At 46.0% G+C, this 24,576-nt stretch overlaps 2 long non-coding RNA genes across 2 annotated transcripts in view; both read left to right on the top strand.

Moving 5' to 3' along the window:
• Window positions 1–24,576, top strand: part of LOC310836009 — a 257,489-nt gene that overhangs the window by 139,744 nt on the left and 93,169 nt on the right. The window lies entirely within an intron of this gene.
• LOC310835988 lies at window positions 1,523–2,658 on the top strand. The gene is made up of 3 exons (XR_014559807.1): window positions 1,523–1,602; window positions 2,303–2,515; window positions 2,597–2,658. It is a non-coding gene; the product is annotated as an uncharacterized lncRNA (long non-coding RNA).

Below are 24,576 nucleotides of genomic sequence, written 5' to 3'. Positions count from 1 at the left end.
TATATTTCTAGATTTGTCTGGCAGGGCAAGAAGCCCAGAATAAAATTCAAGATATTAACTGATGCAAAGGAAAGGGGTGGATTTGCCCTGCCAGACTTTAAACTTTACTATGAATCAGCAGCATTCTGCTGGTTGAAAGACTGGCTGCTTCTTGAGAACACAGACATTTTGGATTTAGAAGGTTTTAATAATGTTTTTGGGTGGCATGCATATTTGTGGTACGACAAGGTTAAAGCACATAAAGCATTTAAAAACCATATTGTCAGGAAAGCTTTGTTCAACGTCTGGATAAGATATAAGGACTTATTGGAAAATAAAACCCCAAGGTGGCTGTCACCAATGGAAGCAAAAGCCCAGAAAAAGCTCAATATGGAGGCCAAATGGCCGAAATATTGGGAAATTTTGGAACAAGAGGGAGATAGATTGAAACTGCAGAGTTTTGAGAAACTAAAAAACAAAGTGCGAGATTGGCTTCATTATTATCAGATAATGAAGGCATATAATGTGGACAAGAAAATTGGCTTCCAGGTGGAAAAATCAAAATTAGAAACAGAACTGTTAGAACCCAAAACTAAGATTTTGTCAAAGATGTATAACTTGCTGTTGAAATGGAACACTCAGGATGAAACGGTGAAATCTGCTATGATTAAATGGGCACAAGATGTTGGACATAACATTATGTTTGCTGACTGGGAACAGTTGTGGACCACAGGTATGAAATTTACGGCATGTAATGCCTTAAGAGAGAATATTATGAAAATGATATACAGGTGGTACATGACCCCAGTCAAGCTTGCAAAAATCTATCATTTGCCCGATAATAAATGTTGGAAATGTAAAGAAAATGAAGGTACATTCTTTCACCTTTGGTGGACGTGCCCAAGGATCAATGCTTTCTGGGAAATGATCTATAATGAAATGAAAAAGGTATTTAAATATACCTTTCTGAAGAAACCAGAGGCCTTCCTTCTGGGCATGGTCGGCCAATTGGTGTCAAAGAAGGACAGAACTTTTTTTATTTACGCTACAACAGCAGCAAGAATACTTATTGCAAAGTATTGGAAGACACAAGATCTACCCACTTTGGAAGAATGGCAGACAAAGGTGATGGACTATATGGGATTGGCAGAAATGACTGGCAGAATCCGAGACCAGGGAGAAGAGTCGGTGGAAGAAGATTGGAAGAAATTTAAAGACTACCTATAGAAATATTGTAAAATTAATGATTGTTAGAATGATGTTGGATAGAAATTAAGTGGTTTCCAGCTGTAATGCTTTAAGAGAATATGAAAAAAGGGTTATAAACAGGTAAAAATCTAATGGTAAGGATTTGCTGAACCAACAATTTGAAGTGGAATACAAAAAAGGGAGGTATGAGGAGGTCCGGGAAATAAGCTAAAGGAAAATTAGCAATGGAAAATCTGTGTGTTTTTAACTATTTTTATTTTGTATTTTTGTTATTTTTTCATTTTTATTGTAATACTTTAAAAAATCTTAATAAATATCCTTAAAAAAAAGAAAAACAGTTCCACCCTCCCTCCCCACCTCCTGTTGTCCACTATTCGTATTATGAGTGCAGTATTGTTGCTGAGAAGTTAAAAGGTACATAGGGCTGTAGAATAATGCCCCAAACTGGCAGGCTGTTGCATGAGGATTGTGGCAGGTGGTTAGGAACATAGGAAGCTGTCCTGTACCCTATCAGATGAGTTATCTGTTTCTTACCCAGTACTGTAAACTCTGACTGGCTGTGGTTCTCCAGGGTCTTGGAAGAAGAAGGATCTTTCTCATCACTTCCTACCTGATCCTTTTAACTGGGGACTCTAAGGATTGCACCCAAGACATTTTGCATGCAAAGCAGATGCTCTTCCACTGAGATGTGATCCATCCCATGTAGACATACAACAGGTGAGTACATTGCAACTGTTTGTGGAGTTAATCTCATCCACCACAGCCTTTCAGAGTTTTGCCTTGCTTGGGTGGCTCATTTCATGCAGACCTATGCAAAACAGTCGTATTAATTAGACTGTTGCTTGTTATCCGAATGTCTCCAAGTGACTTAACTAATGTTTAATACATAAACGTAAATACATTATGCCATAAAAACATAACAAAAGAACCCCCATAGCAGCCACAGGAAGCTTTGGCAGAGCACTAGTAACAAAACAATATAATTTTAGCCTATCAAACATCTTACTATGTTTTTGTTTTTTAAACTCTCACACAGGGAGCGATGATTTAAATAATATTACTTGCAAAATGCACCAGTGCTTTGTACCTGAGCAGTGTTTCTCTCTTGGGTCAGATGATTCAAAGTGTTTGGAAGCGGTGCAGACACTGCTGGCCTGGCTAGAGCGTGGGGAAGTGAACAGACGGACTGCAAACAACTTCTACTCAATGATCCAGTCAGTCAACAGCCACATCTGCCGACTTACAATTGAGAAAGCAGCCCATGAAAAGGAAATGGAAGAAGCAAAGGAAAAGTTCAAGCTTGCACTCTCAGGAATTCTTGCTCAGTGTAAGTGTTTGGGGCTTGCAACCAGGATTTCAAAGTCTCACTTGATGGAAATGTACCATTTTTTGTTTTCTTTTTTTCCAGTTGAAGGTTGAACAAGAGAGAGAGACACAGATCCGGAACATACATTCCCTTTATTTGGAAACTGTCAGGGAACTGCCATCGGAGCCAGAGGCGGAGGGAAGGCTCCAGAGGGATGCCGGAGAGGGTCCCAGCAGGCAGAGAGGCAGCCCATCTGCTGGGGAAGGAAATCAGCGTAACACCAGTGGAGAAGGGGGGCAGATGGGGGAATCAGAGAGGAGGCTCCAGGACTCTTCACCGGAGACGGGAGAGAGCACGGGTCCTCCGCTGCCCACACCCTCCCTGCGCAGAAGACTTCCGCGCAGGGAGAGTAGGAGGAGACTTGGCGTCAAAGAACTTCTTTGCTGGAAGAAGTTCAAGAAACACCCACTGATGGATTCTGCCAGCGACTGAAGCAGCCACGAAGTGAAGGGCTGTCCAGACAGAAAGGGTTCAACCAGGTAACCTAGCCAGGAGTGGCAGCATAATGACTTTGCTGATGATGGGGAAAGGGTAGCCTATATTGCGGGGCATCTAGAGGATGGGGCACGGGAATGGATCAGGCCCCTAACGGCAACGCAAAATGCTGCCTTGAAGGACCTTAGGAAATTTTTCCAAGCGATGAATGCAATGTATTCCAGTGAAGTGGAGCAAAGTGTGATGGGGTGCAAGCAGGGGAGCCAATCAGTTAGAGACTACTGGTCGCGCTTTGCGATGTTGATCCACCGGCTCGGGTGGGATCTAGACTCTGAACCTATTCAAATGTTGTTTGAGGAGGGGTTGTCCCCAGCTGTGAAGGACGAGCTGTCCCGCGCGCCCCGCCCGCAGTCGATGGATCAGCTGACCAAGGCTGTCCTTGCAATTGGAGTGCGGCAGGAAGTGCGGGCTCAGGAGAAACGCGAAGTGAGAGGGGAACGTTGCCATGACTACCGCATTCCTGAAATACCAAGACAGCTTTCCCAGGCGGCTGGGCCAATGGAAATAGATGGCGTGCGTGCAAGGTTTCAAACTCCAGTGAAGGTCGCAAGAGGGAGGGAAAGGATTGGAAAACCACCAAGAAGTGTTTCCTCTGCCAACGGCCAGGACATTTTGCCAGGGTCTGCCCTCAAAGAAAGGCCTGGCAAGGGATGGTGGGAGCTGCTGGCTGTGAGTAGAAGGGGGAAGAAGGGCAGGCGCAGGGAAACGACAACGCCTGGCTGCCAACCAGCGGGGGCAGCAGCCAGGCCAGCAACCAATAGAAGTGCCCCAGCCTGACCCTCCCAGGGCAGCTATAGCCACAGAAGTGGTGCTAGAACTCCCGAATGGGCACCCAGTCAAGGTGGAGAGGCTGCTGGATTCAGGCAGCTCCTGCAATTTTTTCAGCAGGGACTTCGCTCTAGAGCACCAACTCCACCTGCTGCCCCTGGATTTTCCCTTGCAAGTGACCACCATCAATGGCAGGGAACTTCTGGGAGGGGAAGTGACACACCAGACCCCACCAATGAGAATGAGGGTTTCCAGGCACACGGAGACCATTGCTTTTCACGTAGCCACACTGGCAGGACCCCCAATACTGTGGATGAGCTGGCTGGCACTGCATGATCCAGTAGTGTCATGGCATCAGCAGTCAGTCACCTTTGGGTCAGCTTACTGCTTGGAACACTGTCTGGGGGGGGGGGGAGAACCCAAGGATGACAGTGGCCAGGGTGGCTGGGCTGGCTGTGGAGCCAAAAGGGGAGGTGCCACCACAATATGCTGACCTGAAGGAAGTCTTCAGCGAGAAGGAGGCGGATAGACTACCCCCCCATAGGCCCTTTGACTGCCAAATCAACTTACTCCCAGGGGCTCAGCTGCCGGTGGGTAAGCTGTATGCCATGTCTGACCGGGAGATGCAGGAGTTGCGGCAATTTATTGTCAAGAACCTGAAGAGAGGATTCATAAGAGAATCAAAGGCGGTGGGGGACAGTCCGGTGTTCTTTGTGGACAAAAAGGATACTAATCATCCCAGGCTCGTCGTGGACTACCGGGGCGTCAACCTGGTGTCGGAACCCGTGACCTTCACAATGCCCAGGATTGACGACATTTTAACACGGGTGAGGCAGGGGAAATTTTTTACCAAGCTGGACCTCAGGGGAGCATACAATTTGATTAGGATGAGGGAGGGGGACAAATGGAAAACCACCATGTTTACCCCCCTGGGGGCCTTTGAGTACTTAGTTATGCCATTTGGATTACAGTCGGGCTCCGCCTGCTTTCAAGCTTTCATGCACCACGTGTTGGGGTCCCTGTTGTACAAGAACTGCGTAGCCTTTTTGGACGACGTCTTAATCTATTCGGACAATGAGAAGCAACATGTCAGAGACGTCAGGGAAGTGCTAAAGAGACTGCAGAAGCACCAGTTGTGGGTCAAGCTGGAAAAATGCCAATTTCACACCAGAGAGGTTGAGTTTCTGGGGTACAAGTTGTCAGACAAGGGCCTAGCTATGGACCCAAGCAAGGTGTAGGCGGTGCTGGAATGGAAGGCCCCCAAAACCTGGAAGGACGTGCAGAGGTTCCTAGGGTTCAGCAACTTCTACAGGAAGTTCATCAAGAACTTCGCCCACTTGACAGCGCCCATCACAGATTGTCTCAGTAGCAAAAAGAAGTTCGCCTGGACAGAAAATGCCCAGCAATCCTTTGAAAGACTGAAGAAGGCGTTCGCTTCGGAAGAGCCCCTCCTGCACGTTGATCTGGAGAAGCCCATGAGGCTGGAGACCGACGCGTCAGAATGAGCCATCGGAGCGGTACTTTTGCAGCCAGGGGCCCAGCAGGGCTGGAGGCCGTGTGCCTTTTTCTCGAGGAAGCTGAGCAAGTCCGAGCAAAACTACACGGTGTATGACCGCGAACTGCTTGCGATCTATGCAGCGTTTCGCCAATGGAGACATCTGTTAATAGGGGCGCAGCACAAGATCCAGGTTTGTACGGATCACAAGAACTTGGAATACTGGAGGACTGCGCGAGTACTCAACCAGAGACAGATTCGATGGGCACAGGAGTTCTCCAAGTTTTCCTTCGAGATCCGATACGTGCCGGGAGAGGAAAACGTAAGAGCAGATGCTCTCTCCCAGAAGCCGGAATACATGGAAGGAGAGGGACCACCGGAGATCCGACACGTGTTCCCCAAGAACTGATGGGTGTGGGAGGGAGCGTTGGTTGGGAAACGAGAACTAGCCGGGTGTCAGGGGCTCAGGAGCAGAGGCACAGGGGAGAGAGGAAATGGAGAGCGAAGGGGAAGAATCTGAGGGCAGCGTAGGGGAGTATGACAGTGGCACGAGAGATTCCATGAGCTTCTCCAGCGAATCAGAAGATTCCCAGAGGGGGGCGCCGAGGGCCAGGGCAAGGGGGGGTCCCAGGGGGGATGCACCAGAAGCAAAGGGCCAGCGGGGACTCCCAAAGCAGCAGCGGGAGATCAGGACCAGCTCCCCCACCAGAGCGTAGTGGGGGGGAAGAGTCCCATGTATCAGGGCCAGCGTCTCCTCCAGCAGGGAGAGAAGATGAGTCAGGGCTGACCACGCCTCCATCGGAGAGTCAGGGAACGGAGGGGAGGTCAGGTCCAGCTAGCCTCCCGGAAGAGGGAAGCAGTGACAGGAGCAGTGTAACGGTCAGGAGAAAGGTTGCCGGCTGGGCGCGCGCGCCAAGTTTGAATGTACAGGCGCGCGGGCAGGCAGGGGGAAGACTCAGGGGACTCAGCGTCAGAAGAGTCTAGAAAGGGCAAGACCCCAGCGGACAGGCGGACCCAGAGGAGGAAAGAGCAAAGGAAGAGGTGGAGCAAGGCTAGAGTCTTAAACTGGTGTCTGGGGGGAGGAGATTCAGACGGAGCTTCAGCGGTCTAGAGTTTGAGACATAGAGCTGCGCGCCGCGGCTTTGAAATCGAAACTGAACTTCAATAAAGACTTTTGTATATAACAACGAACTGGCGTTGGTCCTTTGTGAGCTGGGACCTCGGGCAGCTCTGACACCGGGCTTACTAGAAACGAAGAGTTCGCTCAAACTAAAATCAGGGAAGTCCGGGACGGAAGGGAAAACCATGGAGGGTTTGAGGAAAAGGAAGGGCTACTGTACTATAAGGGGGCGCTGTATGTATCGGGGGAGACCTTGAGGGGGAAGGTACTCAAACAACTCCACGACAACCCAACAGCTGGGCACTTTGGACAGCACAAAACCATGCTGCTTGTCACCAGGCAGTTCTGGTGGCCAAGGGTGAGGGAAGATGTACGGGAATATGTACGGGGGTGCGACCGCTGTCAGAGGGCAAAGGGGGAGAGGGCTGCCCCCGCAGGGTTACTGGAACCCTTACCCACGCCGGGAAGACCCTGGGAGATGGTGTCCATCGATTTTATGACAGATTTGCCCAAGTCAAGGGGGAAGACAGCAGTCATGGTAGTAGTCGATCTACTGACGAAAATGTGCCATTTCATAGCTTGCTCACATGCGGTGACGGCAGAGGAAACAGCCAGGTTGTTTGTGGATCACATCTTCAGGCTGCATGCGGCTCCCTCGAGGGTCATCTCAGATCGCGGGAAACAATCTACTTCCCGGTTCTGGAGGAAGCTCATGAGCTTGCTGCAGGTCAAGGTGGGCACCCGGAAACCAACAGGCAAGCAGAAAGAGCGAACAGTATACTCCAGCAATACCTACGCTGCTACGTCAGCGAGAGACAGAACGATTGGGTAGAGAAACTAGCACTGGCTGAATTTGCATACAATAACGCTGAACATGTGTCCATGGGAATGAGCCCGTTCATGGCCAATTATGGGTGTCACCCCAGGGCTTTCCCAGGGAGGGGGGGGAGGAAGGATGGAGTGTACCTGCGGCAGAGCAGTTTGTGGAAGAAATGGAGGCCTTGCACCAGCAACTTAAGATGAACTTGGAACGGGCCAAGGAAGTTTACAAGAGGCAGGCAGACAAGCACCGTCGGGAGGGGGAGGCCATACGGGTGGGAGACCGAGTGTGGTTGTCCACCCAAGGGTTACCCCTAAAGGGAGGGTGCAAGAAGTTGCAGCCAAGGCGGCTGGGACCTTTTGAGGTAACACAGCAGGTGAACCCCGTGGCATTCAAGCTCAAGTTGCCTGACAGCATGAAGATACACCCGGTGTTCCATAGGTCCCTACACTCACTGTACAGGGAGGGGCGGGAATTTCCGGGGCGGGAGGGAGGAGTCACCACCTACCCGCAGGTAGAGGAGAGGGAACACCACAACCAAGCCATGGAAATACTCGATTCAAGGTGGCGAGGGCGCCAGGTGGAGTACTTGGTAGCTTGGGAGGGAGAACCCAGGTCAGAAACCACGTGGGTTCCCGCTGAGGCAATCAATGACGGGTATCTTGTGGAGGAGTTCCACAGCCTGTTCCCAGATAAACCAAAACCACTAGCGAGATTCTGGGAGGAAGAATTTGGAACCACAGACGAAGAGGACTTTGTGGGTTTTCCTGCCTCCAAAGAGGAAGGAGAGGAGGTGTCAAAGGGAGAAGAATCAGACTGGGAGGCCCACCCCGCGGGAAGAGATCGGAGCGGGTGGGAAGCGGGTTTTGAATCCTCAGAGGAGGGCGACAGCTCCTTCCGAGGATTCCCCGCATCGTCGGCCGAGGAAAGGGACGAGGTTGAATCAGAAGGTTGGGCCGGGGGTGGAGGGGGTCCTGGGGGGGAGGTGGATGTCAGGGAACTGCCATCGGAGCCAGAGGCGGAAGGAAGGCTCCGGAAGGGTGCCGGAGAGGGTCCCAGCAGGGAGAGAGGCAGCCCATCTGCTGGGGAAGGAAATCAGCGTAACACCAGTGGAGAAGGGGGGCAGATGGGGGAATCGGAGAGGAGGCTCCAGGACTCTTCACCGGAGACCAGCGGAGAGAGCACGAGTGCTCCGCTGCCCACACCCTCCCTGCGCAGAAGACTTCTGCGCAGGGAGAGTAGGAGGAGGCTTGGCGTCAAAGAACTTATTTGCTGGAAGAAGTTCAAGAAACGCCCACTGACGGATTCTGCCAGCGACTGAAACAGCCACGAAGTGAAGGCCTGTCCAGACAGAAAGGGTTCAACCAGGTAACCTAGCCAGGAGTGGCGGCAACCTACGCATGAGCAACCCCTATAACCATTACAGAAACATATTTAGGTTTATTTCTTACAAATTTCTAAACCACCATGCTGCATTCATACAAATGTCAAAGAAAACCAGAAAACAGTTTAAAAAAGGAAAAAGATAAGAAACCATTTAACAGACAAAATGCTGTATATTAAAATTAATTTTAAATGAATGAAAGGTTTCCAGGTCATTAATGCTCAGTGGAAACAAGAAAATCTTACAAAGCTTCTGGAAAACTATCAAAATCTTATTCTGATAGGTTTCTGGAGAAAAAATGGTCCCCAGACACAACAAACAAAAAAGCCCACAAAACTCCTACTGTGCACATTTTCTTTGGTAAACTAATGGTACAGTCTGGAGAGCATTCTTGGGTGATTATTAATGGGATGGGACACAGGAAAGAACATGGTAGTGAGCCTTAGTAGATGTCATGTGCTTGCAGCATACATACTGCATCAGGAGACAGACCACCTATTTCTGCACCAGCTGAAGTTTCTGAATCTTCTTTGAAGTGTCTTCTTAATTTCTGTTCATACTTGGGATGTGCAGGTATTTTCTGCCTTAGTGATGTTCCTACCCACAGGCTGCTCCTATGTTAACCACAGCCTTGTAATTTTGGTGATTGCTGAGCGGCTTCGGCAACAAAGGTAGGTGTATAGCCAAATCCCTTATCTTCCTGTTCATTTGAGGAACTACAGATCATCTTACTAAATGGGAGATTTAAGCCTTCAAGGTAATGTAATATCGCTGCATTTTTCCTTTTTCACGTCACTTTAAACTTTATGTACAAAACATTTGATGCTCTTCTGAGCCCTGGGAGTGTTCTGCAGTTTTCATTGCCCTGTTGTTAACCAAGATCCATTTCCAACCAGGAGATTCTATTCCTATTGAATGTCCTGCAGAGCTTTCTCTCCTTCATTCTCTGGAACTGAGTAATTAGCCAACCAAGTCCCTGGCAGGCAGCAATGCTGCAGTGCCTCACAGCTGGGGAAGCCGACACCTTAGCAGCCTCCTGGCCTTGATAATCTGATTTTAAGGTCACCTTGTTGTGGATCACAGCACAATGTGACCATTCGTCTCCTGAGTGTACCAAGAGGATTCTGAAGTCCTTTACAGTTTGCTTAGTGTTTGTTTTTGAATTGTTTTATTCTGTTAACCTTAAAAAAATATATTGGTCCCGGATTCCAGAAGGAGGTACAGTAAGTAGCAACTGGGGGGGAACCTCAGACCTGAATCCTGTCATGATGTTGGTGTTGGTCAATCTTTAGCCAGGGCAAGAGCAATTCAGTAGCCTCTCCAGTGTTCAAGCCAATCACCTGTGGCTATGGGAAGGACTTTTAGCTCCTTTCAGGGAAGATAACACTGGGCAACAATTTTTTACTTTTTGAATGTTGTCTAGATTTCTACAATTGATTTAGGGTATCTCTGCACTGCTGAATCAGGAAATGGCATCCGTTTCTCTCCATCAGGTCAGGTTTTTGTGCTATGTTGATTTGAAAAAAATCAGATCTTGTGACAAAATCGGTTACATTTTTGTGGCATTATCAGCTGATTTTTGTCAACACGTATCAGCCTAAATATGTTTTCAAGAGAAAAAAATGTTTTTCCAACAACATATATTGATTACCTGACAGAAACATCGATTACTGTAAACTGAATGGTGGGCATTGATAAAGGTAAGTACACGTAAATTGCATGTTGCTTCACCATTTTTCAAACTTCAGGGCTTGAACTTCCGTTTCTTGGCACTCCTGGAATGCTCAGCGGCAGGGAGGTCTCTCTTCAGAGTCGAACAGTAGTCAGCCATCATGACTGCATCCCAGTGACCCTGATACCTGGTCTCCATCTCTTTCATGTCCTGATGGAATCTCTCCCCCTGCTCGTCACTCATTGAACCCAGGTTCTCAGGAAACCGGTCCATATGTGAAAATAGGTAGTGCATCTTGACACTCATGTTGCAGCCCAGGTTTCTGAAAGCAGTCAGCATGTTGTTGACAAGTTCTGCGTAGTTCCTGGCCTTATTGTTGCCCAGAAAGTTCTTCACTACCAGAACAAATGCCTTCCACGCTTCCAGTTCCACTTCGTTCATTGAGTTTCCGAACTTTGGATCTCTGATGAGCTGACAGATCTGAGGACCGTCAAAGATTCCAGCTTTCAACTTCTCCATGGTCAATCCTGGAAAAGCCTGGCACAAGTAAGTGAAGTAGTCACCATCCTTGTCCAGAACCTTGGTGAACTGCTTGATTAAGCCGAGCTTGATGTGCAGCGGTGGGAAGAGTATTCTGTCTCTGTCCACCAGAGGGTCGTTGATGATGTTCCTTTTTTTGCAAGGCACCAATTCCTCCCACACAGGCCAGTCCTTCTTCGTGTAATGCTGAGCACGGTCCCTACTATCCCACATGCACAGAAAACATAGGTACTTGGTGAAGACAGACTGTTGTTCCAACAAAAAGTTCACCATCTTCAGGTCAACACAAATAAACCACTTATGCTGATCATAACCAATTTTCTCCAGCACATACTTCACCGCTTCATAGTTCTCCTTCAGTGTACTCGAGGGAGCCAGGGGTATAGAGGCAAACTGGTTGCCGTTCTGTAGCAGAACACATTTCAGTGATTGCTTGCTGCTGTCAATGAACAGTCTCCAATCTTTGGGTTCGTACTGTGGCACTCCAAGCTTGAGCAGAAGCTGCACAATATCTGCACAGTACACCAAGTCCTTCTCTTCCGAGAAAAAACTGAGGTACTCTTGATGCCTGTTGCGGAAGAAGCTGATGCGAGCACTGTCAGAGAGGAGGTTTTTTCCCTTCAATCTGGATGCCAACAGTTCGGCAGAGTCCTTTGACAAACTGAGGTCGCAAACTAGATCATTCAACTCCTTTTGGGAAAATGGATGTGGAGCATCATCTTCAAGAACCACTTCTTCTTCTTCATGTCCTTCAACACTGGAGGCATCTTCGTCACTAATGTCAGGAAGTTCTCTGAAGATAGGCACTGGAATTTCATCACAATGAGCTACAGGACGACGTGCTGATTGAAGATCAGGATACTTGAGGCTGCTCCGGTTCTTTTTGTTGATCCCAGTCACATCAACAGCGCAGAAGTAGCAGTCAGTGACATGGTTTGTCAGCTTCCTCCAAACCATGGGAATTCCAAAGTTCAGACTCCTCTTGCCATTGGTCCACCCACGTAGAGTCTCGGGGCATGCCTTGCACACCATGTGTGGCGCCCAAGCTTTATCCTGGTCACCAAGTTTAATACCAAAATAACTTCATGCTTTGCTGCACCAATTTATGGAAGATTTTGAGGTTTTATGACTTCAAACTGATCCCTTTTCGACATAATCACCCAGAACTATTGGACCTGAATACTTCTTGTCATTAAAATAATCATTTCCAATCAAAACAATTATTTGACATGGCATTTTACCCCCACTAACGTCTTCTAAAATGCTCCACACAAGTGTACATGTGAACAAAAACGTAAAAAAAGACATGTGGCCATAGCTCAAAAACTTGACCTGATTGTGCAAAACCAATGTGATTTTTGGATTCAGCGCATCAGATTCGTCCTAAATCAACTGAAAAAATGCAGACAACAAATTTGTTGTTGACCAGTGTAATCTTTCACATCTAAACCTTTTGGCTAGAAATTTGCAGGAATATGTATTACTTTACTGAATGTGGGGCAGCATATCATACTTTTCACATCACCAGCAGGGCCCTACTCTGGTGTTTAAAATAACATTCCATCCTGAGGAAAACTATGCATTGTAACTTCTCATATAAGCTGTGCAAATATGTACATGTGGTGATTTTTAAAAATAATCTAGTCATAAAACTGGTTCTCATGTAATACTAAGCCAAATGCTCAGCACAAATGCATGAATGTGAGGCTTTTCAGCGAGGATATCTGTCAGGGAACTGGGGGTTGAGAAGGGGGAAATGATGGGAAAATACAGAGAAAAGCCTCCGATCGTAAGTAGTTGCACCTCATCAGAGGGGGAGGATGATGAAGGGTTGTCAGGAAGCAATGAATCAGGGAGGGGGGAGCAATTTCTGGGGCTTAGTTCTTCACGTAAAAGAGGAAGGAAAAGAGGAGGGCTCCAGAAGTGGTTATGCTGGAGAAAACGAAAGGAACCGTCAGTCTCTGCAACTGATACCGAATGAGCCGGACGTGCTCTGGGAGCTCTGTGTGTAAATAGGAAAATGGACCTGTGATTTCCTCTCTGGGAGCCCATGCTAAACCATATGAGCAAACCAACCCATTGGGAATATTAAAGCTCCACTGGAAGTTACACTCCATTTCTTTTTGGCTTCTGAGATTTTTCCAAGCCTATCACTGTGGTAGTAAGGACTAGAAACAGAATTAAAAACCAAAGGTAAGATTCAGTGTGCAGGATTTTGGGTCCAGTACTTATTTGCCGTTACAGATTTATGGAATACACCCAGCCCTATTTATGGCCCAATGTTTGTGAAGTGGGGAAAAAAATTCTCTCTCTCTCTTTCTTTTTCTCTCTCTCTCTAGCCAAGCATCTGTTTCTTTTTACACGAGTGTTTTTCTTCCTCTTGAGTTTTTAAAGAAACTCCATTTTTTTAGAGCCAGTGTGGTGTAGTGGTTAAGAGTGGTAGACTCGTAATCTGGGGAACCGGGTTTGCGTCTCCACTCTTCCACCTGCAGCTGCTGGGTGACCTTGGGCCAGTCACACTTCTCTGAAGTCTCTCAGCCCCACTCACCTCAAAGAGTGTTTGTTGTGGGGGAGGAAGGGAAAGGAGATTGTTGGCCGCTTTGAGACTCCTTCGGGTAGTGATAAAGCGGGATATCAAATCCAAACTCTTCTTCTTCTTTTGAGTGTTTAGTGTCACCCTCCTCATCAAGACAGCTTACTCTGTTAACTTGGCTTCTGCCTGATTGGACATACAAACAGATCTTGCCTGTTGTGCTGCTTTGATCTCCAAGTTCTGTAGCTCTAGTTTCTTCCTGAGCACCATCTTTCTCAGCTATAATTCCACCCAGCAAAGCATCATAAGAAAAAGATTCACTGGACCACCTGCCTGATCCCGCTCTCTTACTCCTTTCTCTTACCCTCTCTGGATGATATTGTCAAAACCTTCTAAATCCAGTAGTTTATTGTTTTTTAATTTTATCCATTCCCTTAACCAACAGAGACAAGACGCTTCGTAATATAGTTTCAAATCCGACAGGGCAAAACCGCCTCTTTCTTTAGCATCTGTTAATAGCTTAAATTGTATTCTTGGCTTTTTGCCCTGCCAGATATATCTTGAAATCGTTCTTTGCCACTCTTTGAACACACTTGTTCCCCTGATTATAGGGATCATTTGAAACAGAAATAACATCTTTGGAAGCACACACATTTTAATCGTTGATATTCTGCCCCAAAAAGACAGTTTCATTCTGCTCCAAGTTTCTAAATCTTTCTTAATTCCGTTCCACACCGGTGTATATTTGTTCTGATATAAATCAATATTTTTGGGGGTCAGCCATATTCCTAAACATTTTATCTTTTTAGCCACTTCAATCCCTGATTCTCTTTGCGTTTCTTCTATCAAACTCTGGTCTGTATTCTTAACCATTATTTTGGTTTTCCTCTTATTTAGCGTAAATCCAGCCACTCTACCGAATTGGTCAATTTCATTTAACACCTCATTCAAACTATTTTTGGGGTCTTCAATCGTTATAACTAGGTCGTCGGCAAAGGCTTTAACTTTATATTTGTTTTGACCGACTGTCACTCCTTTTATTATTTCATTATTCCTTATTGAACACAAGAGGACCTCCAGGACTGTTATAAATAACAGTGGCGATAGAGGACACCCCTGTCTGGTACCATTTCGTATCTTAACTTCTTCTGTAAGTATATTATTTACAATCAATTTGGCTCTTTGTTCTGAATAAATTGCCCTTATTCCATTATAAAAATCATTCCCAACTTCCATCATTTCCAGATTTTTTAGCATAAATTCCCACGATATATTATCAAAAGCCTTCTCTGCATCCACAAACATTAGTATAGCTTGTTTCTCATTCCTGGCAGTCAAATATTCCAAAATATTTATTATATTCCTAACATTATCTTTCATCTGTCTGCCTGGAAGAAAACCTGTCTGATCTGCATGTATAACTTCCTGCAGAATCTTTTTTAGTCTTTTTGCTAATATTCCAGCAAATATCTTATAGTCTGTATTCAGCAGAGAAATTGGCCTATAGTTCTTGACTTGTGTCAAGTCGGTATCTTGCTTAGGAATAAGTGTGATAAAGGTATCTTTCCACGTTTCCGGGATGTCTTGTTGTTTCAATATACTATTCATGACTTCCTTCAATGGTACCGTCAAGGTGTGCCTCAATTCTTTATAATAGCTAGATGTGAAACCATCCGGTCCTGGTGCCTTTCCTTTCTTCAATTCTTTTATGATCTCAATTATTTCCTCATTTTCGATTGGAGCGTTCAGTCTGTCTTTCTTTTCTGTCGGGATCTTTTGCACCTTTTTTTCTCTTAAAAATCTTTCTATTTTCTTCATGTTATTCTTTTCTCTGTTGTTGTATAAATGATTGTAAAAGTCCAAGAATCCTTTCCTAATACCTTTTGGATTTTCTACTTCTTCTCCATGCACCATAATTTTGTTAATTGTGCTTTGTTCCTTCCTTTTCTTGATTTGCCATGCGAGCCATCTGCCTGATTTATTGGCGAACTCAAAATTTATTTGTCTTAACCTTTTGATATTCCATTCCACCTCTTTGTTTATGATCATTGCGAATTGTGTCTGCAGGGCTTTGATATTCTGTTTTATTTTCAAATTATTTGGTTTCTTAATTAATTTTTGTTCATTGTCCATTATTTGTCTTAAAATCTCCTTCCTTCCTTTCTCTCTGTTCTTATTTTTAATCGCATTCTGTTGGATGAAGAACCCTCTCATTACCGCTTTGCTTGCATCCCAGACTATACTCATTTTTGTAACTTTGTTCATATTGTCCACAAAATATTCCGTCAACTTTCCTTGCCTCTTTTGGATGACCTTTTGGTCGTCCAAGAGATAATCATTGAGTCTCCATCTGAAAGATCTTTCTTCATATCCTTTAATCTCCATTTTTATTGGATTATGGTCTGAGATTGAATCTTGGTTGAATCTCGATTTGTCGGATTCTTGGAGTTAATTCGTTAGAGACCCAAATTTGATCAATTCTTGACATTGACTGATTTGGTTCCGAGTAGAACATGAACTGTTTCTCTAATGGGTGTCTAATCTCCAAATATCAATTAGGTTACAATTTTTTTTCATAGAAAAGAAAGTCTTAGGTAATTTCCCTTCCTTGCTTGCCTCTTTTTCTCTCAATCTGTCCATTTCCAATGAAACTACTCCGTTCATGTCACCCATAAGTATAATTTTTTGATCCATATGCTCAAACAGCTTTTCTTCCAAACTTTTGTAGAAATCAGTCTTATTTCCATTAGGTGCATAGATCCCGACAATTATTAATTTTTCGCCTTGCCATTTGACCTGTATTGCAATTATTCTTCCATCTTCATCTTTGAAAATTTGTTGAGCTTCTATGTTTTTCTTTACATATAATACGACCCCTCTCTTTTTTCCTTTGTCAGAAGATATAAATTCATTTCCCAATCTGTTATTAATCAAAAATTTTCTGTGTTTCCTTGCCACATGTGTTTCTTGAAGACAGATGATATCCAAATTTTTCTTTTTTAAATATTGTTCAATTTTGTTTCGTTTTTTCCTATCGTTCATTCCATTAATGTTCCAATTCCAAAGTTTAAGCGCCATCTTTCCTTCCTGATTAACATTTATTTATTTAATTATAATTTAGCTTCTTCTTGTTCCTCTCCTTCTTCTTCTTCCTCTATCTCTCCATTTTTCTCCCCCTTTTCTTCCGGAAACTTCCTCCCCAATGGACCAGCTCCTCCTACCGCTCCACCTTCTTCCTCTTCTTCTTCCATCAGCTCCTTGTACCGCCTCTGAAATTTACTTGTATCCTCCGGGCTAATGAGTCTATGTTTCTTACTCTTGTAGACGAAGGAAATCCCCTGAGGTAATTCCCATTTGAATTCAATCTTATTCTTCTTGAGAATTTGGACCAGTGGCTTATATGGGTCTCTTCGTTTCAACAATCTGACTGGAATGTCTTTAAAAATAATTATATAGTTCCCTTCAATATTTAATCTTGTTTCTCTATTTTTTTGAAGAATTAAGTTTCTCATATCTTTGTCTTTAAAAGTAATCAGGCAGTCTCCAGGCATTTTCCTTGTTTTAGTTGTTCTTACTCTCATTCTAAAAGCATTCTGAACTGATCTTTCGACTTCTTCTTTTTGTAGTTCCAGCCATTGTGCTATTCCTGCTATCAATTTCTCTCTGATATTTTCACCTTGTGTTTCCGGGACCGCTCTCAGCTTCAAATTCACCTCCCGCTGCCTCAATTCATTCATGGCAATTGCGTCCCATATCTCCTCCTGTGTCTTATTAACTTCCGATAGTCCTGCTTTTATTTTCTCTTCTTCCCGCTTCACTTCCTTCATTTCCACTCTTGTCCTCTTCATTCCTTCTTCCAGAGATTGTGTTCTCTTAGAGACTTCTTTAATTTGGCCTTTCAGTTCTTTTACAGTTTCATCAATTTTTTGGTCCATTTTCCCAATTCTCGTATCTACCTGTTCTATTCTTGTATCCACATGCTCCAACTTATCCTCCATATTTTTTTCACTCTGTCTAATTTCCGCAAACATTTTCAAAATTTCTGCCTTAAAATCTGCTTCTGGTTTTGACCCTCTTCTATCTCCTGGTGTTCCTCCCTCCCCTCCCTTTTTAGGTATATGAGACATTCTCACAATATATCCTTCAAAACTTAAAGGTAATCACAGATCTAATACCACTTAAATCTTAAATGGGCTCAACCCCAATACACATATGACATTTAAAACCAAATTCTGTAATTCATATGATTCATTTAAGTCCAACTTAGAATTGTCAATTTTAATACTTTTGCAAATTTGTGGGATTTACGGCCCACTCAAAAAAGTTCGAGGGAGAGAAGTTAGTTAATTTGCTCCACAAGTCCTTGAAAAATATTCTTCTTGCCACCAATTAGGCTAATCCATTTAGAGATCGTGATATTCCTTTATAAATCAATGTTTATTTCAGTTAAATTCCAATTGTATCATCCAAAGGTAAAAAAAAAAAGGCAAAGTTTCTCTTTTCTTCTGCCACCAATTAGGCTAATCCTTATAGAACTTTGTGGATCAGTTACAAATCCAAATGAAGAGAGAACAAAAGGAGCACGCGGAACAAGTGAAAAACAGATCGTAGTAAAAAAAAAAAAAAGTTGTAGTTATCCTTCTGGCCACTAGGGACCCAAAGCCTCCGAAAGTTGGGGGAACAAAATGTATTGACAAAGAAATGTTTCCAAATAATAAAATAATAACATTTTATTATGTTTTATATATGTTGAAAACCACCCAGAGAGGCTAGGGCGACCCAGTCAGATGGGCGCGGTATAATAATAATAATAACAATAATAATAACAATAATAATAATAATAATAATAATAATAATAATAATAAATAAATAAATAAATAAATTACTATTACTATTATACTAGGGTGGATTCAGGTGCCTTAAGACACACACAATAGTCATATAAAAACTTAGGTAGCTAGAACCATGGCAAGGAGGTCATCATCTGTAGCCTCCAATCATCTGAATGTCAGCTGTGTGGGAACATGGGGGGGGGGTGTCTTGCTGGTGGGCTTCCCATAAGCTTCTGGTTGACCACTGTGGGGACAGAATGTTGTTCTAGGTGGGCCTTCAATCTGATCTGCCAGGGCTCTTCTTAGGTTAAATGGCTGGAAAGATGTGGCAGTGCTAGCATTAGCCATGAGGCTGTAACAAGGCTACAAATGCCCCACGTGGGACAGACACTATGGAGAAAAGAGCAGTTGCACTGGGTTCAAGTTGCAGATGAGATTGGGTTCGTGTGAATAAGTATTCTTAGCTGTAATAGTTGAACAAAGGAGTATGGATTCTCTCCACACATTTGATGAGACCAGATGAACTACTGTCGGGTATGATTTAAAGAAGTTCTGCTATTGCAAGGATTTGACTCTTTGACCTATTCTGACTCTAAATTCTGGGCAACCATGCAGTCTGTCTGCTACTGAAGCCCACAGCAGAAACGGTGAATGTGCCAGGCATAATTTGAAGGAAGCTCCTAAGTGGTGGTGCAGTATAGAATTATGAAGAGGCTGAGTATTCTATATGATTTAGAAAGGGCTGAAGATTGACAGGTTTGTTTAAGAAGATCCAAAGAAGCTTTAAAAATGTTTAGTCATGCATTCAGTTGTCAGGCATGCAGAACTGAGAACATAGGAAACATGGAAATGAAGACAGTCCAAGTTCTTCCCCAGAAACCTCTGGTGTTGGACTCAAACTCCTATCAGCACCAGCCAGCATGGCCAATGGTCAGAAATGATAGGAGTTTTCATCCAACAACAACTGGAGGGCCATAACTTTGCTATACTGCCTTACAGTAAGACATACTTGCAAATGATTTAAGGATTCACATGAGACTGTGATATAGCTTAGTACTCAAACAGGCCATAACCAGTATTGATATTGTCAGGTGCTGGTGGTGGTTGCTCGTGAGTAACCAGGCAGGACTCCGACCTGTCTTTTACAGGTTTTATTGGTGCAAACTATTTACAGTGCAGAACTCCAAAGTTCATGTCCGTCTTAGTCGCTTGCAGATTCCAAGAGTGCCCCCTTCCGGTTTCTCCCCCAGCATAAGAACTTAGACATCCCAAAACTCCACCTCCCCTCCTTACATTTCACCCCTCTGCACAAGCAGGGTGATGGAAGCGGCATGTGTGCCTCCTGGCCAGCCAGGCTAGGTGAGGCGCTTGGGCTCTCCGTAGCATCTTCGATCCTTCCCTTCACCCTGCTACCCCCTTCCCCCTCTGCTCCACTGGAGGTGTGGCTTTCTCCACTGAGGAGCTGCTTCTCAGAAGCGCTGGAGGCTCTCTGTATCCCCCTGCCTCCCTCCCCCGTTCCGATGGCAGTCCCCTGACATCCAACCACCTTCAAAAAAACCCTCCCCGTCGGTGGGGTCCAGAGCTGCTCCCTCTTCACTGGCGTCGGGAGGAGAAGGTGGGAAGGCGAGAAAGAAATCGTCGTCTCTTCTGTGTCCTCAAAAACTGCTTCCCAACCCCCACCCCCACCCCAATCCCAGCTCTGGCAGGGAGTCCTTGGAAAGTTCCTCCTCATCAGAGATCTCGGCAACTTCACCCCCAATTCCCTCCCCCTCCCCTGAGGGTAGGAATCCCTTGAAGTCCCCCTCGTCCTCTGTGGGTCCGAACACTTCTCCAAAAAAACCTCCTGGGGGGGTTGGGCTTGTGTGGGAAGAGAGCGTGGAACTCCTCTACAAGATACTCCTCTGTCACGTGCCCTGCAGGAATCCACATGTTTTCCGAACTGGGAGCCCCCTCCCAGGCAACTAGATATTCTAGTTGAAGTCTGTTCCACCTGGAGTCCAGTATCTCTGTCACTTCATTACATCGTTCCCTTTCTTCTACGTTTGGCGAGGCGGGCACCTCCTGCTCCCTTCCCGGGAAGCTGTGCCCCTCCCTGTAAGGCAACAGCACTGACCTGTGAAACACCGGGTGCATCCTCATGTTATCTGGCAACTTCAGCCTAAATGCTACTGGGTTGACCTGCTGGGTCACCTCAAAGGGAGCCAGTCTCCTGGGCTGCAGTTTCTTGCACCCCCCCTTCAGGGGCAGCCCCTGAGGTGACAACCATACCTTTTCCCCCACCCGGATGACTTTCCCTGGCCTCCTATGCTTGTCTGCCTCTCTCTTGTAAGCCTCTTTGACTCTCTCCAGATTCATCTTGAGCTGTTGGTGTTATGGCATCCATCTCTTCTGCAAATTGTTCTATGGCCGGTACACTCCATTCCTCCTCCCCTGGCCCTGGAAAGGCCCTGGGATGACACCTGTAATTGGCAAGAAAAAGGGACTCATCCCCGTGGACATGTGTTCAGCATTATTGTATGCAAACTCTGCCAGTGCTAGCTTCATTCTGCCTCTGATTGACGTAACAGTGCAAGTACTGCTGCAAAATGGCATTTGCTCTCTCCGCCTGCCCATTAGTTTGTGGGTGCCTTGCTGTCGAGACGTTCACCTCCACCTGCAACAAACTAATGAGCTTGTGCCAGAAACGCAAGGGGAACTGTCTTCCACAATCAGAAATTACCCTAGAAGGGATCCCATGCAGCCAAAAGCTGTGATCCACGAACAACTTGGTGGTTTCCTCTGCTGTCGCCGCATGAGAACATGCCACAAAGTGACACATCTTGGTCAGCAGATCCTCCACCACCATGACCGCCGTCTTACCTCTGGACATGAGCAGGTCTGTCATGAAGTCTATGGACACCACCTCCCATGGCCTCCCAGGTGTTGGCAAGGGTTCTAGCAATGCCGCTGGAGCCTCCCTTTCTCTCTTTGCCCTCTGACACATGTCGCATCCTCGTACATAGTCCCGCACATCCTCCCTTACCTTGGGCCACCAAAAATCCACATAACTAACAACATAGTCTTGTGTTGCCCAAAGTGCCCAGCTTTAGGGTTGTCATGGAGCTGCTTGAGGACTCTGACCCTTAAGGGTTCCCCAGTACATACAGTGCCCCTTTGTAGAACAACAGCCCCCCTTTCTCCTCAAAGCCCCCATCTACTCCCAGCCCCTCCCTGAGCTCACCAAATTTCCTTTGAGCAAAGTCATTGTCTCTGGTGAGTCTCACCAGTTCTGCCTCCCCTGCCGGTGCTCCCCCACATATGGAACATATGTCTGGCCACGGGGGACCCTTCATCTTCCATGTACTCAGGCTTCCGGGATAGCGCATCTGCCCTCACGTTCTGTGCATTTATCGGTGCCCATAACTGATTGTCTGATTGGGACGTATTGAATCTTAAAGTTAAAATTGGGGAAAAACTGTGCCCAACAGATATGCCTCTGGAAGATCACATGCGCAGTGCGCCAATATTCCAAGTTCTTATGGTCTGTCCGCACCTGTATCTGCTGCTGCGCCCCAATCAGGAAGTGTCTCCACAGCTTAAAAGCCACATAAATGGCCAGCAATTCTTTGTCATAAATGGTGTAATTTTGCTGTGATTTGTTCAGCTTCTGGGAGAAAAAGGCACAAGGTCTCCAATCTCCTCCTGCATCTTGTTGCAGCAGGACTGTGCCGATGGTCCGGTCTGAAGCGTCGGTCTCCACCTGCAAGGGCTTGTCAGGATCCACGTGCAGGAGCTGTTCCTCTGACGCAAATACCTTCTTTAAACTTTCAAAGCCCTGCTGCACCTCCTTAGTCCACAGAAACCTTTTCTTCCCACTGAGACAATCAGTTATGGGCACTGATAAATGTGCAAAGTTCTTGATAAACTTTCAGTAGAAGTTGCTGAAGCCCAGGAATCTCTACACATCCTTCTTCATCTTGGGGCTTTCCCAGTCTAATACAGCCTTCTCCTAATCCATGGCAAGTCCCCTATCCGACAGCCAGTACCCCAGGAATTCAACCTCATGAGCATGAAACTGGCCTTTCTCCAGTTTCACCCATAACTGATGCTCTTTGAGATTCTCCAACACTTGCTGGACGTCCTTCGCATGCTGCTCCTCATTCTCTGAAAAGACCAAGATGTCATACAAGAAGTAGACGCAGTTCCAGTACAGTAGGGAGCCCAGCACGTGATGCATGAAGGCCTGGAAATAGGGACTTCCGCTTTGTAGTCTGAAGGCATAACAAGATACTCAAATGCCCCTAACGGCGTAAACATGGTCGTCTTCTATTTGTCTCCTTCCCGCACCCTGATCTGGTTGTAAAAAGTTTGGTAAAACTTCTGCCCTGCCGTACTCTCGCCAATACGTTGTTGATGTGAGGCATGGGGAACGCAAGAGGTTCCATCAAGGAGTTGACAATCCTAAAGTGCACCACTAGGCGGTGCTCTTTTGTCCCCTTTTTGTCCACAAAGAACACTGGGCTTCCCCCCACCTCCTTAGGTTCTTGCATGAAACCTCTTCTCAAGTTCTTGTCAATAAACTCCTTCAGATCCTGTTTCTCTTGCCCGCCGGCAGTCTGGCCCCTGGGACTAAATTGATCTGACAATCGTACGGCCTGTGTGGGGGTAACTTGTCAGCCTCCCACTCACTGAAAACTTCCTCAAAATCCGCATACTGCTGAGGAATTCCCTTCTTTTCCCCCAGACCGCCGTAGCGATCTTGGCTTTCCTCTCCCATGGCTCCTCCCCCCCAGACAGTGTTCCACACAGTGTGTCAACCCGAAGGTGAAGGATCACTGGTGCCACGACACCACCGGATCATGGAGAGCCAGCCAACTCATTCCCAGAATGATGGGAATGCCAAGGTGCCAAGGTGGCACACCCTGCCAAGGTGGCCACATGAAAAGCAATGGTCTCAGTGTGGTTTTCTCATGGGGGGTGTCTGGTGTGTCACCCCCCCCCCAGCAACTCTCTCCCATCAATGGTGGTGACTTGCAAGGGAAAGTCTAGTGGGAATAGGTGCAACCGGTGCTCCAAGGCAAAGTCTCTGCTGAAGAAATTCGCACTGGCTCCTGAATCAACCAAGGCCTGCAGTTCCACTGGGTGGCCATTAGGGAGCTCCAGCACTACCTTGACTACTATGCCCGCCTGGGAAGGGCACGGTCGGGGCCCTTCTACTATGCGCCTGCCTGGTTGCTGCCCATGTTTGCTGGCAGCCAGGCACTATCATTTCCCTGCTGCTTGGGCTCTCCTCCTTCCTCCTTAGCCGCTGCCCCAATCATTCCTTACCAGCCTTTGCGCTGCGGGCAAGCCTTGGCAAAGTGTCCCAGCCGTTGGCAGAGGAAGCACTTCTTGGCTGACTTACAACCCCTTCCCTCCTTTTTGCTTGGAACCTGGCGTCTCAGGAATGTGGTTGCCATAGAAACGGTCCCCTCTGGCCTCTCGCCTTTCTTGTGTGCGCGCCTCCTGCCGAACACCAATAGCTAACACTGCTTTGGTCAGCTCATCCATCGATTTCAGCAGGCGTCCCCTGGAGAGCTCATCTTTCAAGTACGAATTTAAGCCCGCCTTAAAAAGCACTTGCATGGGTTCGGACAACAAATCCCAGCCCAGCTTATGCACCAGCATTGCGAAACTGGACCAGTAGCTACAAACAGTCAGGGATCCCTGTTTGAGTGTAAGAAGCTCCTGCTGCGTGACATCCCCCTGAATTTTGCTGGTAAACATTGCATCCATCGCCTCATAAAATTTTCCTAAGTCCTGGAGGGCATTGTTTCCCACCGCTATTAGGGGCCTCATCCATTCCCGAGCTGCGCCTTCAAAGTGGGAAACTACGAATGCCACCCTCTCCTCATCATTGGCAAATTCCCTCCTTTGCAAGTCCAAGGCGTATTTAATCTCAGTCTTAAAGGCAAGGTATTCTTCCTTTTTTTTTTTTTACTTCTTTTTATTCACTTTCTATAACCAAACCACAAAAAAGAAAAACAAAAATAAACAAGACACACCAAAGAAAAAAGAAAACATCAACCAAAACAAAACACATGAACAAACCAGAAGACAAACATTAATTAACAACAAATAACGGTCGACTTCCCTCCATCTCGGTTTCAGGTTATGTAAATATTAAATCCATGCTGCAGTTTTTCATTTTATATCGTCTACACATCGCAAGGGTTATATTAAACCTACTGTGATTTTTATATCTCTAGAATTTGTTTCCATATATGTTATGAATTTGGAGACTTCCGGGTTAGCGCCATCGGTAATGGCGGATTCCCTCTGATTCGGAGGGACTAGCTCCGCAGAAATCGGGTCTGTACCGCTACAGCGAAGCGGAGACCCTTC

The sequence above is a fragment of the Podarcis gaigeae genome, assembly GCF_964106915.1.
Source record: "Podarcis gaigeae genome assembly, chromosome: W".
NCBI classification, from domain to species: Eukaryota; Metazoa; Chordata; class Lepidosauria; order Squamata; family Lacertidae; genus Podarcis; species Podarcis gaigeae.
This window is presented reverse-complemented; position numbering and strand designations above follow the sequence as displayed.